The sequence below is a fragment of the Cavia porcellus genome, unplaced genomic scaffold (genome assembly GCF_034190915.1).
Source record: "Cavia porcellus strain 051 isolate PalLab524CR breed Dunkin Hartley unplaced genomic scaffold, mCavPor4.1 scaffold_6, whole genome shotgun sequence".
Lineage (NCBI taxonomy): Eukaryota > Metazoa > Chordata > Mammalia > Rodentia > Caviidae > Cavia > Cavia porcellus.
The window spans coordinates 1,669,055-1,683,136 of NW_026947489.1; the positions used below are offsets into that span (position 1 = coordinate 1,669,055).

Here is a 14,082-nt window from a genome sequence, read left to right on the forward strand (position 1 = left end):
TTGGACAGTACTCCCCCAGGGGTTCAGGGATAGTCCCCACTTCTTTAGTCAGGCTCTTGCTACTGACCTCACAGAACTCAATCTCAAACCTAGTGTTCTGCTCCAATACATAGACGACCTCCTATTATGCTCTCCATCCCATATGTTAGCCATACGCCACTCAGCCAGTCTTCTTAATTTCCTTGCTAGCCGTGGATACAGGGTGTCTACCACCAAAGCCCAGATAGCCTCCCCAAAAGTCAAATACCTAGGTCTTGCTCTCACCCCCACCACTCGCTCCATCACCTCAGATCGTAAGGCAATTCTTCGTGATCTCCAGGTGCCCACAACTAAACGGCAGGTTACATCTTTCCTGGGTTTAGCTAATTTTTTTCGTCTTTGGATTCCTAATTTTGCAGCCCTAGCTCAACCTCTCTACAAGGCTGCTAAGGGTTCCTTATCAGAACCCCTGGACCCTACTAGGCCCATACATGCCTCCTTTCAAAAACTAAAAGAGGCTCTCCTAAAAGCTCCGGCTCTTACCCTTCCTGATCCCACCCAACCTTTCATCCTACACACTACTTGTCAGGGCCACAACGCTATAGGTGTACTAGGACACAAAAAGGGACCTTCTTTTCAAGCAGTAGCTTACTTATCTAAACAGTTAGATCACACAGTAAAAGGATGGGCTCCTTGTCTCCGAGCTCTTGCAGCTGCAGCCCTCCTGACACAGGAAGCTAAGAAGTTTACATTAGGGCAATCTATTACAGTACACTCACCTCATCACCTACGTGACCTATCTCACATAAGGTGCTCCTGCCCTAATGACCCCTTCTCGCCTTCAACAGGTACACTTAGCTCTCTCTCAAGACCCTTGCATCTCTATTGCAACTAGTGGTCCTCTAAATATAGCGACCTTACTTCCCACCTCAGAAGGCCATCCTCACCGTGACTGTATAGAGTTTTACAGATGACTACCACTTCTTTCCCGCACATCAGTAGCACACCTCTCTCCCTGGCCTTTGACACATAGTTCATAGATGGCAGTTCAACAAGCACAGACAACCAAAAGAAGGCAGGATACGCAATAGTTAACCAGTCAAAAGTTATAGAGGCAAATTCACTGCCACCTGGGACCTCTTCCCAGAGGGCAGAGCTTATTGCCCTTACAAGGGCCCTTACACTAGCAAAAGACAAGATTATAAATATATACACTGACTCAAAGTATACATTTAGCACCTTACACTCTCATGCCTCTATCTGGCAAGAACGGGGTTTTATTTCCACTCAAGGAACCCCCATTATTAATGCCCCCCTTATCCTTAAGCTTCTAGAGGCAGCCCAACTTCCAAAGCAGGCAGCAGTCATCCATTGCAGAGGACGCCAAAGCTCTACAGATCCTATTGCTCAAGGCAATGCCTTTGCAGATTCACAAGCCAAGTTAGCTGCACAAGGGCCCTGCCCTTCTCATCTCCTCCCATTAGTCCCAAGCAGTCTACCTCAGCCCAATATTCACCAGAACAGCTACAACTACTTCATAAACCAGGTTACACACAAAACACTCAGGGATGGATTTTTCAGGGATCTAAACTTGTTCTCCCACATCAACAGGCCTCAGACATCATCACTGACTTACACAACTGTTTTCATATAGGATCTCAGGCCCTATACAAAATTTTGGCCCCAATAGTCACACACCCTTCTCTAAAAGCCATCATTCTTAAAACAACTCACACCTGTGATCTCTGTGCCAGAACCTCTCCTCAGGGACACATGGCACCCCCTTCCTTTCCTACCCATCAATTTCGGGGACACACCCCTGGTCAGGACTGGCAGATAGATTTTACACACATGCCCCGCCACAAGACTCTCAAATATCTTCTCACTTTTGTTTGCACCTTTTCAGGATGGATAGAAGCCTTTCCCACAACCAGGGAAACTGCTGATGTAGTTACCAAAGTCATATTACAAGAAATCATTCCAAGGTTTGGTCTACCTCAGAGTATTCAGTCAGATAATGGTCCCACCTTCATTTCTCGGATCACTCAACAGCTATCCTCAAGCTTACATATCACCTGGCACCTACACACCCCATACCATCCACAATCTTCAGGAAAAGTAGAAAAGGCAAATGGCCTCATAAAGACACACCTTACAAAACTCACTTTAGAACTACACCAACCTTGGCCTCAACTTTTGCCCTTAGCCTTGGCCAAGCTCAGGGCACTCCCCCGGGCTCCTACTTTCTTAAGTCCTTTTGAACTTATGTATGGCAGGCCATTCTTACTTCACAATCTTCCTGCTCCCCAAAATCTCCCTCCCCTGGCTGACTATGTCCCAGTCCTCTCCTTCCTCCGACACCTGTTGCGACAACATGCTGATCTCTGTCTTCCACAGCCCTCTGGAGAGGCCAAACCAGATCCTCCCATATCCCCAGGAGATCTAATTTATCTCAAATGTTCTAAATCCACAGGACTACAACCAAGGTGGAGTGGCCCTTACCTGGTCTACTTGGCTACCCCTACAGCGGTCAAAGTTGCTGGACTCCCATCCTGGTTTCACATCACTCAGGCTAAAAGGTGCCCTCCCAGCACCAAATCTGATCATTCTGAGTGGTCATCTCATCTTCTGTCGCCCACCCGTCTCCGTTTCACAAAGGCCTCGCAGCCACAGTTAACAGGCTAAGTCATGTTTTGTTATCCGATTTGGTTCCTAATTTCTTACGCTCTATTAATGATCATTTTTGCAGCAGGACTCTTAACAGTCTTTCCTAGAGACTCCCACATCATGCGTAAGATCATCTTTATTATGTTCTATGTGATAACTGTCGTGGTTCTTTCCACCCTCAGCTGTCTGGTTAAACGTGAAATCCCTGAAAGCCTAAGCTCTCACCTTCCTTATATTGGTACAGCCACCGTCTCCCATACTCCCCCTATTTTATCCGGCTCAACTCCTAGACCAGAGACAAGTTTTACACACCCACCCTCCTGATGCTTTCAGATGGGGGAGTAATCACCTCTCATGATTTCAATAACCTCACACTTATTTTTCAGAGTTCTACCTCACCATGATGATGCTCCTACCTCAATCTACCTCACCTGGGTCCTTAAAAATAATAGTGCCATGTCTCCTAATAACATTATGTCTCTTTGTTTTTTCCAGTCTGACATACGTACATTCACCAGTAAAGTTGTCCTGGCTAAAACACCTGGCATCAGTGTCTACCTGGGCATCAACCTTCATCCCGTCAAACTCCCCTAGACCCCAATACAACGCCCTCAGCCAGCAGGAAGTAGTTATAGAGAGAGATCTTCGCCCCTTTTCCTAATAACCATAAGACGGGATATGAAAGAGTTGCTGGCTCAAACTGAACACTGTAACCAGAAAAGGCTGCAGCTAAACTCCTCCCCCACCCTGCCCCCTATGGATTTGATTGTAATCCTATATCCCCATCCTTAAGGACCTGTGCGCCAATGAGATACCTGTGCATCTCTAATGGCCTTTAGGGCACTGCCCTAAGCTTCGGCTATTTAGAGTCCCCCACGCCACGTGTCCGAGAGAGACCTCCAGATTCCAGTGGCCAGTACGCTGGTCTCCTTTCCCGTGTTCCCGGAATAAAGGCCTCTTTTGTCTTATACTCCTCAACTTTTGGAAGCATCTTTTATCCTTTGAAGACAGACCTATCAACCATGTACTGTGGAACACAGAAGCAGGGAGCCTGGGGATTTGGGTACTTCGCCAGCCACAGGTGACTGTGCGGTCAGTGCTGACAATGACAGTGTATATGTTTGTCAGTGTTCTGCTAGGATGGTTAACAACTTTTATTTTTAATTGGCATATGATAATTGTCCATAGGGTACATATTGATGCATGCATATAATTTGTAATGATAAAATCGAAGTATCTAGCCTCTATCATCTCAAAGGTCCATCATCTCTTTGTGTTAGGAACATCCAAGACATTTATTCCAGCGAAGTGGAAATATGCAGTAATCATGGTTAAGCATAGTCAACCCACACACTGCTCTTATTTAACTCTGTTTCCAGTCTTGCCTCTCCACTTGCCTGGGTCCCTTCCTGGCTTCTGGAGATGACTCTGCTTTCTACCTCTAGGACAGCAACTTATTTAACCTCTACATATAAGTAAGGACATGAGGCTTTGTCTTTCTGTGCCTGGCTTATTTTACTTAACAAAGGTCCTTTAGGCTCAGCCATACTATCAGCATTTCTCTCCTTTTTATGGCTGAATAGTTTTCCATTTTGTATTTACCATATTTCCTTTACTCATCTGCGGACAGCCAAAGGGATTCCTCTGGGGTTCTGAACAATGTTCCCTGCAGAATTGTTGGAACAGTGAAAACCTGGGGGCAAGATTAGTTAGTGTCAACAAAGGTATAATTAAACAGATGTGGGGTTTCTGTGTCAGGGAATCCTCCCAGGCAATTAAAGAGAAACTCCCGGAGGGGACAGGAGGTACCTGAAGTGAAACAAAGGTCAGCTGAGAAGACACACCCTGTGCCCTGTGGTTTACGTGAAGTGAAAACCAGCCTCACACTCTTGCATTTGCACAAGTGTGTTCCAGCCTGGAGACCTGTGCTTGTCACACGGCAAGACTTACTACTGCTCTGATTGCTTTACTGTTTGACAAATTTAAGACCCAGAAAAATGCAAACCTCACATGACAACACCCCTGCCCCCTTGTGCAGTTCCCCGTCATGATGTGGCCAAGCTGGTCTCTTTCTTTCTAAGCAGGCACTCCTCGTTCTGCAGCTCCTGCGCTTCAGAACCAGCGCCTGCCCCAGCAGCTGTGCTCTTCCTCCTGTGGGCGCCCTGGGACCTCTGCGGGTCCCAGACCGCACTGTTTTTTTCACTAATTTTAATAAAAATAATCGGAAGAAGGCTGAATGACTGAAGTGACTTCTCCATGTATTTCATGCCCTACCCTACTAACCCAAAAATTCTGTTAAGGAGAAAGGACTGTAATAGACTGTGTTTTCTACACATTTATTCAAAACTATTATTATTATTATTACTACTAGATTTCAGGGAAGACTCCATAAACTGGGGCCCAAAACTATAGGTAATGGGGTTTGGAAAGAAATAAATACAGTTAGAATATTCTACTTAAAAGACAAATTATTTTCCTGTATAGTAAATAATCAGAAAATCAACTGTACATCTATCTCCACTTAATAAATGGAAGGCATGTGTTTTCAAGTGTGGTTAACAAGTGCCTCCTTGTTAAAGTTAAATCACAAAAAGCAACTGTATCTAAAAACAAGTGCTGAATAGCCTCTGCTAAAGACTGTAACAACCAAGTATCACACTGACATGTAACTACAAGAGAGGAATTAAATTAGCTTCCAGACAATTATGAAATGGTTCCCTGCAGCCAGGCTGGCCACATAAGCAGAATACGAGTTGGAAAGTGAGGCTCAGCCCCGCCTTCTGCATATATCAAAAGAAGGCTCGATAAACTGCTCAAAACCTTCAAATTCAGATGGCCCGGCCTGCATCATAACTGGGGTAAGGCAGTCAGGCCCAATAATTAGGAAACAGAATCAGAGGCGTCCAAACCCAATTCTCCAGAACTTGAGCCAGATAAGGAAATGGAAGGCGTGGCAAAGCGGCCAGGGAAGTACCAGCACCAAGGCCCCAGGGCAGCGCCAGCAACTCTCAGGACCCCGTGCAGAGCCTCCGCCCCAGTCGCGAGGCACAAGAGGCCAGAGCAGGAGCTCTGCCCTTACTCCTTCATCCCTGACTTTCAAATAAACTCTTGCCACCGCGTGGCTCACAGGGCTGGACCCCTCGGGTTTGGCGAGCCACTTAGAGAGCCAGCCAAGGAGTACGGCTCATGCGGGCTGGGGTCTCCTTCCTCTCCCAGGGCACTGGGCCAGGCAAGCAGGACGCTCTCCAGCAGCCGGCCAGGAAGGGAACGCAGGATTCCTGTTTCCCCACTTTTTACTTTGAAATAAACCTGGTCTCCTTGGCAATCAGTCTCACCGGTTACTTTGTTACTCTTTTTGGAAATTAACCTGCTCTCTCTAACCAAGTTTTGTTTGCTCTTTTTTTTTTTTTTTTTTTAACTTTAAGTTTTTATCGGTACTGCCTGCTTGCAAGGAAGGTGCTTATGCCACTGAGCTAAGTCCCAGCCGCTCTCTAACCAAGTTTTACAAATAGCTTTTCTTACTTGGTTTGTGTTGCATTTGTTTGCTACCTTGGTTCTGTCTGTTTGTCTGTTTTGGACACTAGCCTGGTTCCCCTCGCTCTAGTTCCCTGAAGGATTTTCTAGGTTCTTCTCGGTTCCTGCTTGGGCCGCTGCCCCCACCTGAACTCATGTGTAGTGGGCCTGCCGCTTCACTTCTTCACTTTCTCTTCTGTCTCTTTTTTTCCCTATTTCATGTAGGAACTAGCCTCATGAGCTAAGCTTTCAGTTTTAAAACTACATGTGAGCTTACGGAAAACAAGCAACAGGAGCCTTTTTCTTTCTGTCCTCAGAAAAAAAAAATTGTGTACTGCTCCTTTAAGGAGCCAGAAGACAGTTGGAAGGGCGGTTAGGGGCAAAGTGGGGCACCCAGGGACAAAGGAGGGCAGGAGGACAGACGCGGGCAGGAGGGAGAGAGGTGGGCAGGAGGGACAGAGGTGGGCAGGAGGGACAGAGGTGGGCAGGAGGACAGACGCGGGCAGGAGGGACAGAGGTGGGCAGGAGGGACAGAGGTGGGCAGGAGGGAGAGAGGTGGGCAGGAGGGACAGAGGTGGGCAGGAGGGACAGAGGTGGGCAGGAGGACAGACGCGGGCAGGAGGGAGAGAGGTGGGCAGGAGGGACAGAGGTGGGCAGGAGGGACAGAGGTGGGCAGGAGGACAGAGGCGGGCAGGAGGGACAGAGGTGGGCGGGAGGGACAGAGGTGGGCAGGAGGACAGACTCGGGCAGGAGGGAGAGAGGTGGGCAGGAGGGACAGAGGTGGGCAGGAGGGACAGAGGTGGGCAGGAGGACAGAGGCGGGCAGGAGGACAGAGGCGGGCAGGAGGACAGACTCGGGCAGGAGGGACAGAGGTGGGCAGGAGGGACAGAGGTGGGCAGGAGGACAGAGGTGGGCAGGAGGACAGAGGCAGGCAGGAGGGAGAGAGGTGGGCAGGAGGGAGAGAGGCGGGCAGGAGGGACAGAGGTGGGCAGGAGGGACAGAGGTGGGCAGGAGGGAGAGAGGTGGGCAGGAGGGACAGAGGTGGGCAGGAGGGACAGAGGTGGGCAGGAGGGAGAGAGGTGGGCAGGAGGGACAGAGGTGGGCAGGAGGGACAGAGGTGGGCAGGAGGACAGACGCGGGCAGGAGGGAGAGAGGTGGGCAGGAGGGACAGAGGCGGGCAGGAGGGAGAGAGGCGGGCAGGAGGGAGAGAGGTGGGCAGGAGGGACAGAGGTGGGCAGGAGGGACAGAGGTGGGCAGGAGGACAGACGCGGGCAGGAGGGAGAGAGGTGGGCAGGAGGGACAGAGGCGGGCAGGAGGGAGAGAGGCGGGCAGGAGGGACAGAGGCGGGCGAGAGGGACAGAGGCGGGCGGGAGGGAGAGAGGCGGGCAGGAGGGACAGAGGCGGGCAGGAGGAGGGACAGAGGCGGGCAGGAGGAGGGACAGAGGCGGGCAGGAGGAGGGACAGAGGCGGGCAGGAGGAGGGACAGAGGCGGGCAGGAGGAGGGACAGAGGCGGGCAGGAGGAGGGACAGAAACGGGCGGGAGGGACAGAGACGGGCGGGAGCGACAGAGACGGGCGGGAGGGACAGAGGCGGGCGGGAGGGACAGAGGCGGGCAGGAGGAGGGACAGAGGCGGGCAGGAGGAGGGACAGAGGCGGGCAGGAGAAGGGACAGAGGCGGGCAGGAGGAGGGACAGAGGCGGGCAGGAGGAGGGACAGAGGCGGGCAGGAGGAGGGACAGAGGCGGGCGGGAGGGACAGAGGCGGGCAGGAGGAGGGACAGAGGCGGGCAGGAGGAGGGACAGAGGCGGGCAGGAGGAGGGACAGAGGCGGGCAGGAGGAGGGACAGAGACGGGCGGGAGGGACAGAGACGGGCGGGAGGGACAGAGGCGGGCGGGAGGGACAGAGGCGGGCGGGAGGGACAGAGACGGGCGGGAGGGACAGAGGCGGGCGGGAGGAGGGACAGAGGCGGGCGGGAGGAGGGACAGAGGCGGGCAGGAGGAGGGACAGAGGCGGGCAGGAGGAGGGACAGAGGCGGGCGGGAGGAGGGACAGAGACGGGCGGGAGGTCCAGAGGCGGGCAGGAGGAGGGACAGAGGCGGGCGGGAGGAGGGACAGAGGCGGGCGGGAGGGACAGAGACGGGCGGGAGGAGGGACAGAGACGGGCGGGAGGAGGGACAGAGACGGGCGGGAGGGACAGAGACGGGCGGGAGGGACAGAGGCGGGCAGGAGGAGGGACAGAGGCGGGCAGGAGGAGGGACAGAGGCGGGCAGGAGGAGGGACAGAGGCGGGCAGGAGGAGGGACAGAGGCGGGCAGGAGGAGGGACAGAGGCGGGCAGGAGGAGGGACAGAGGCGGGCGGGAGGGACAGAGGCGGGCAGGAGGAGGGACAGAGGCGGGCAGGAGGAGGGACAGAGGCGGGCAGGAGGAGGGACAGAGGCGGGCAGGAGGAGGGACAGAGGCGGGCGGCAGGGGCAGAGCCGGGCGGCAGGGGCAGAGGCGGGCGGGAGGGACAGAGACGGGCAGGAGGAGGGACAGAGGCGGGCGGGAGGGACAGAGGCGGGCAGGAGGAGGGACAGAGGCGGGCAGGAGGAGGGACAGAGGCGGGCAGGGGGAGGGACAGAGGCGGGCAGGAGGAGGGACAGAGGCGGGCGGGAGGAGGGACAGAGGCGGGCGGGAGGAGGGACAGAGACGGGCGGGAGGGACAGAGACGGGCGGGAGGAGGGACAGAGACGGGCGGGAGGAGGGACAGAGACGGGCGGGAGGGACAGAGACGGGCGGGAGGGACAGAGGCGGGCAGGAGGAGGGAGAGAGGCGGGCAGGAGGGAGGGAGGCGGGCAGGAGGAGGGACAGAGGCGGGCAGGAGGAGGGACAGAGGCGGGCAGGAGGAGGGACAGAGGCGGGCAGGAGGAGGGACAGAGGCGGGCAGGAGGAGGGACAGAGGCGGGCAGGAGGAGGGACAGAGGTGGGCAGGAGGGAGAGAGGTGGGCAGGAGGGACAGAGGTGGGCAGGAGGGACAGAGGTGGGCAGAGGGACAGAGGTGGGCAGGAGGACAGACGCGGGCAGGAGGGAGAGAGGTGGGCAGGAGGGACAGAGGCGGGCAGGAGGGAGAGAGGCGGGCAGGAGGGACAGAGGCGGGCGGGAGGGACAGAGGCGGGCGGGAGGGACAGAGGCGGGCAGGAGGAGGGACAGAGGCGGGCAGGAGGAGGGACAGAGGCGGGCAGGAGGAGGGACAGAGGCGGGCAGGAGGAGGGACAGAGGCGGGCAGGAGGAGGGACAGAGGCGGGCAGGAGGAGGGACAGAGGCGGGCAGGAGGAGGGACAGAGGCGGGCAGGAGGAGGGACAGAGGCGGGCAGGAGGAGGGACAGAGGCGGGCAGGAGGAGGGACAGAGGCGGGCAGGAGGAGGGACAGAGGCGGGCAGGAGGAGGGACACAGGCGAGCGGGAGGGACAGAGGCGGGCAGGAGGGACAGAGGTGGGCAGGAGGGACAGAGGCGGGCAGGAGGGAGAGAGGCGGGCAGGAGGGACAGAGGCGGGCGAGAGGGACAGAGACGGGCGGGAGGGACAGAGGTGGGCGGGAGGGACAGAGGTGGGCAGGAGGGACAGAGACGGGCAGGAGGGACAGAGGTGGGCAGGAGGGAGAGAGGCGGGCAGGAGGGACAGAGGCGGGCGAGAGGGACAGAGGCGGGCGAGAGGGACAGAGGCGGGCGAGAGGGACAGAGACGGGCGGGAGGGACAGAGGCGGGCGAGAGGGAGATAGGCGGGCAGGAGGGAGAGAGACGGGCGGGAGGGACAGAGACGGGCGGGAGGGACAGAGGCGGGCGGGAGGGAGAGAGGCGGGCGAGAGGGACAGAGACGGGCGGGAGGGACAGAGGTGGGCGGGAGGGACAGAGGTGGGCAGGAGGGACAGAGTTGGGCAGGAGGACAGAGGTGGGCAGGAGGACAGACGCGGGCAGGAGGGAGAGAGTTGGGCAGGAGGACAGAGGTGGGCAGGAGGAACAGACGCGGGCAGGAGGGAGAGAGGTGGGCAGGAGGGAGAGAGGTGGGCAGGAGGGACAGAGGTGGGCAGGAGGGACAGAGGTGGGCAGGAGGGACAGAGGTGGGCAGGAGGGACAGAGGTGGGCAGGAGGACAGAGGTGGGCAGGAGGACAGACTCGGGCAGGAGGGAGAGAGGTGGGCAGGAGGGAGAGAGGTGGGCAGGAGGGACAGAGGTGGGCAGGAGGGAGAGAGGCGGGCAGGAGGGACAGAGGTGGGCAGGAGGGAGAGAGGCGGGCAGGAGGGAGAGAGGTGGGCAGTAGGGAGAGAGGTGGGCAGGAGGGACAGAGGTGGGCAGGAGGACAGAGGTGGGCAGGAGGACAGACTCGGGCAGGAGGGAGAGAGGTGGGCAGGAGGGAGAGAGGTGGGCAGGAGGGACAGAGGTGGGCAGGAGGGAGAGAGGCGGGCAGGAGGGACAGAGGTGGGCAGGAGGGAGAGAGGCGGGCAGGAGGGAGAGAGGTGGGCAGGAGGGAGAGAGGTGGGCAGGAGGGACAGAGGTGGGCAGGAGGGAGAGAGGCGGGCAGGAGGGACAGAGGCGGGCGAGAGGGACAGAGACGGGCGGGAGGGACAGAGGCCGGCGAGAGGGACAGAGACGGGCGGGAGGGACAGAGGTGGGCAAGAGGGACAGAGGTGGGCAGGAGGACAGACGCGGGCAGGAGGGACAGAGGTGGGCAGGAGGACAGACGCGGGCAGGAGGGAGAGAGGTGGGCAGGAGGGAGAGAGGTGGGCAGGAGGGACAGAGGTGGGCAGGAGGGAGAGAGGTGGGCAGGAGGGAGAGAGGTGGGCAGGAGGGACAGAGGTGGGCAGGAGGGACAGAGGTGGGCAGGAGGGAGAGAGGTGGGCAGGAGGGACAGAGGTGGGCAGGAGGGACAGAGGTGGGCAGGAGGGAGAGAGGTGGGCAGGAGGGACAGAGGTGGGCAGGAGGGACAGCGGTGGGCAGGAGGACAGACGCGGGCAGGAGGGAGAGAGGTGGGCAGGACGGACAGAGGCGGGCAGGAGGGAGAGAGGCGGGCAGGAGGGAGAGAGGTGGGCAGGAGGGACAGAGGTGGGCAGGAGGGACAGAGGTGGGCAGGAGGACAGACGCGGGCAGGAGGGAGAGAGGCGGGCAGGAGGGACAGAGGCGGGCAGGAGGGAGAGAGGCGGGCAGGAGGGACAGAGGCGGGCGAGAGGGACAGAGGCGGGCGGGAGGGAGAGAGGCGGGCAGGAGGGACAGAGGCGGGCAGGAGGAGGGACAGAGGCGGGCAGGAGGAGGGACAGAGGCGGGCAGGAGGAGGGACAGAGGCGGGCAGGAGGAGGGACATAGGCGGGCAGGAGGAGGGACAGAGGCGGGCGGGAGGGGCAGAGGCGGGCGGGAGGGGCAGAGGCGGGCAGGAGGGACAGAGGCGGGCGCGAGGAGGGACAGAGACGGGCGGGAGGGACAGAGGCGGGCAGGAGGGACAGAGGCGGGCGGGAGGAGGGACAGAGACGGGCGGGAGGGACAGAGGCGGGCGGGAGGAGGGACAGAGGCGGGCGGGAGGAGGGACAGAGACGGGCGGGAGGGACAGAGACGGGCGGGAGGAGGGACAGAGACGGGCGGGAGGAGGGACAGAAACGGGCGGGAGGGACAGAGACGGGCGGGAGGGACAGAGACGGGCGGGAGGGACAGAGGCGGGCAGGAGGAGGGACAGAGGCGGGCAGGAGGAGGGACAGAGGCGGGCAGGAGGAGGGACAGAGGCGGGCAGGAGGAGGGACAGAGGCGGGCAGGAGGAGGGACAGAGGCGGGCGGGAGGGGCAGAGGCGGGCGGGAGGGGCAGAGGCGGGCAGGAGGGACAGAGGCGGGCGCGAGGAGGGACAGAGACGGGCGGGAGGGACAGAGGCGGGCGGGAGGAGGGACAGAGGCGGGCGGGAGGAGGGACAGAAACGGGCGGGAGGGACAGAGACGGGCGGGAGGGACAGAGACGGGCGGGAGGGACAGAGGCGGGCGGGAGGAGGGACAGAGGCGGGCAGGAGGAGGGACAGAGGCGGGCAGGAGGAGGGACAGAGGCGGGCAGGAGGAGGGACAGAGGCGGGCAGGAGGAGGGACAGAGGCGGGCAGGAGGAGGGACAGAGGCTGGCGGGAGGGACAGAGGCGGGCAGGAGGAGGGACAGAGGTGGGCAGGAGGAGGGACAGAGGCGGGCAGGAGGAGGGACAGAGGCGGGCGGCAGGGGCAGAGGCGGGCGGCAGGGGCAGAGGCAGGCGGGAGGGGCAGAGGCGGGCAGGAGGGACAGAGGAGGGCGGCAGGGGCAGAGGCGGGCGGGAGGGGCAGAGGCGGGCGGGAGGGACAGAGACGGGCAGGAGGAGGGACAGAGGCGGGCGGGAGGAGGGACAGAGGCGGGCGGGAGGAGGGACAGAGACGGGCGGGAGGGACAGAGACGGGCGGGAGGAGGGACAGAGACGGGCGGGAGGAGGGACAGAAACGGGCGGGAGGGACAGAGACGGGCGGGAGGGACAGAGACGGGCGGGAGGGACAGAGGCGGGCGGGAGGAGGGACAGAGGCGGGCAGGAGGAGGGACAGAGGCGGGCAGGAGGAGGGACAGAGGCGGGCAGGAGGAGGGACAGAGGCGGGCAGGAGGAGGGACAGAGGCGGGCAGGAGGAGGGACAGAGGCTGGCGGGAGGGACAGAGGCGGGCAGGAGGAGGGACAGAGGTGGGCAGGAGGAGGGACAGAGGCGGGCAGGAGGAGGGACAGAGGCGGGCGGCAGGGGCAGAGGCGGGCGGCAGGGGCAGAGGCAGGCGGGAGGGGCAGAGGCGGGCAGGAGGGACAGAGGAGGGCGGCAGGGGCAGAGGCGGGCGGGAGGGGCAGAGGCGGGCGGGAGGGACAGAGACGGGCGGGAGGAGGGACAGAGGCGGGCGGGAGGGACAGAGGCGGGCAGGAGGAGGGACAGAGGCGGGCGGGAGGAGGGACAGAGGCGGGCGGGAGGAGGGACAGAGGCGGGCGGGAGGAGGGACAGAGGCGGGCGGGAGGAGGGACAGAGGCGGGCGGGAGGAGGGACAGAGGCGGGCGGGAGGAGGGACAGAGACGGGCGGGAGGGACAGAGACGGGCGGGAGGAGGGACAGAGACGGGCGGGAGGAGGGACAGAGACGGGCGGGAGGGACAGAGACGGGCGGGAGGGACAGAGACGGGCGGGAGGGACAGAGGCGGGCAGGAGGAGGGAGAGAGGCAGGCAGGAGGGAGGGAGGCGGGCAGGAGGAGGGACAGAGGCGGGCAGGAGGAGGGACAGAGGCGGGCAGGAGGAGGGACAGAGGCGGGCAGGAGGAGGGACAGAGGCGGGCAGGAGGAGGGACAGAGGCGGGCAGGAGGAGGGACAGAGGCGGGCGGCAGGGGCAGAGACGGGCGGGAGGGACAGAGGCGGTCGGGAGGGGCAGAGGCGGGCAGGAGGGACAGAGGCGGGCAGGAGGAGGGACAGAGGCGGGCAGGAGGAGGGACAGAGGCGGGCAGGAGGAGGGACAGAGGCGGGCAGGAGGAGGGACAGAGGCGGGCAGGAGGAGGGACAGAGGCGGGCGGCAGGGGCAGAGACGGGCGGGAGGGACAGAGGCGGGCAGGAGGAGGGACAGAGGCGGGCAGGAGGAGGGACAGAGGCGGGCAGGAGGAGGGACAGAGGCGGGCGGGAGGAGGGACAGAGGAGGGCGGGAGGAGGGACAGAGGCGGCCAGGAGGAGGGACAGAGGCGGGCAGGAGGAGGGACAGAGGCGGGCAGGAGGAGGGACAGAGGCGGGCGGCAGGGGCAGAGGCGGGCGGGAGGGGCAGAGGCGGGCAGGAGGGGCAGAGGCGGGCAGCTGGGCAGCACCTAGCCCGTCTTCCCCGCAGGCCTGAGCAGCTCCCCATCTCCTGCCACGCAAAGGCCTGCGGGAGAAGCACCCCCCCACCCCGAAGGCC

General features: G+C 60.4%; 1 protein-coding gene across 1 annotated transcript in view; it reads right to left on the reverse strand.

The window, feature by feature from the left end:
* Window positions 1–14,082, reverse strand: part of LOC134476221 (collagen, type I, alpha 1a-like) — a 56,733-nt gene that overhangs the window by 7,274 nt on the left and 35,377 nt on the right. The window lies entirely within an intron of this gene.